Below are 1,914 nucleotides of genomic sequence, written 5' to 3'. Positions count from 1 at the left end.
AGTTGCTATAACACTATTGGTATTAAATATCAATGCTTGGTAAATGAAGAACCGCAGGTCATATTACAACTATCTTAATAAAGCACAGATGCTGCTGTCTCTATGCCATTTTCACTGTTAAAATTTCCCAATGAAATGTTGAGGAATTATCTTGCCAAATGTTGTTTTCTGTTAATACACTTTAATATTTACCATACAAATATAGAAACAAAAAATACTTACTGTGTGGTATGGACAGGCTTCCACTATTAGTAGGCAGCCGACCAACAGCGTCCACAAGAATACCTTTGAATAAAAATACAATTAGTCGTGTCGTTGGAATGCTACGTAATCTTTTACTTCCATAACAATCGCCGAAGATTGCGCGTTACTTGGGACATACCTTGATGTCCATGGTTACCTTTGTGGATTTTAGAACGTATTATATAGCATGAGAACAAGAAAGAATGTTTCTTTTATGAAGAAATTTGTTGTAAAACGGGGCTTTAAAACTTCTCAATTAAATTTGTTTTATTGAAATTCTGGAAATAGAATGGCATTAATTTTACACATTTCGGAGTTTACTAATTCAAAACTCTGAGATCTAAATATTTGTGACCCATACATAAGTTTTGGAAATGTTACCGCATACTACAAAGCAATCAGTCCTCACAGAGAAACATGACATGACATTCATAATCACGAAATGTAACAGGCCAATTTACGTTAAGAAAGTAGATTTTGATTTTAAGAAGCTCAAGTAAATAACTTGCCCAAAAATATACAATTTTGTAGTACAGGTGCTAGGGGAATTACTGCCCCTTTTCTTGGGATAAACCCAACGCCACGGGAAAAATAAATGTGTAGTGGAGAGTTTTATATATAAACCAAAAACTAATGTGTTAGATTTAATTTTTCATATAAACTTTTAAATGTTTTTTAATGTTATCAAAATAATCTTTTTTTACATTATCAACAAATGTAATAAATAACACATGAAAAGGATCACACTAAAACTCATAGAATGACGTAAAGTTTTTGGGTTTAACCCAACGATTCCAGTCCACTGTGGGAATACAATGTTTAAAGGGAAAGCAGTGAATCCAGAAAAACCATAACATGTTGGCATATAAAAAAAGGACACAAGACCCCTTTTTGTGAAAACACGACAAGCATCATAAACGCTTTCCTCCAAAAAAATTCGTTTTTTTTCGTTTTAAATCGAAGATTGTTGAAAGTAAAAAAAATTCATTTTGTATTTTATTTTTCTGAGGAAAAAAAAAAAACCCGTTTAAAGAGGGAAAATTTTTTTAAAGGGGGTTGTGGACTCCTGAAAACTGCTAATATTACGAATGAAAATAATTTAAATAATCTTTAAAGGGTTTAGTAAAAAAATTTTCGGTGTTCAATTTCAGTTTAAACGTGCCAAATAATATTATTGATAACTTCGAATTCAACCCATTAAACAAAAAAAGGCTTTTGGGGCCACTAGCCAAAATTATGAAAATTCAACCCCTTCCCATTTTTTTTTCCTTTTTTATTTTTCTATCATGCTTTTCTTTTCCGGGGATCCAGCCCCCCACCCGTTCTGCTTTTTCTGGCAGATCAAAAAAGTGTTTTTCGATTACACTAGGAGTTTTCATCTTAAAACAAATCGGTATCATTTGAGTTTTAAAAAAAATTTATCACTTTTTAAATATTTTGAGCAAAAATTTTCAAAAACCCAAAAAGTTTTGAAATAGAAAACAAACCTTTTCCCTTTTTATCGCCGTATATTTTTTTTAGTTTAGATTTTCCTAAAATATCGGAAAAGCGATAGACAAATGTTTGCTGTGCTTTTTTTTCCCTTTTAACAAAAGACAAAATCTGAGGAAATTTTCCTTCCTGTTAGGGGGGAAGGAGCACCAAAATACAGGGGATTGCGTGTGAATGCGA

Source organism: Penaeus monodon, chromosome 22 (genome assembly GCF_015228065.2).
Source record: "Penaeus monodon isolate SGIC_2016 chromosome 22, NSTDA_Pmon_1, whole genome shotgun sequence".
Classification (NCBI taxonomy): Eukaryota; Metazoa; Arthropoda; class Malacostraca; order Decapoda; family Penaeidae; genus Penaeus; species Penaeus monodon.
This window is presented reverse-complemented; position numbering follows the sequence as displayed.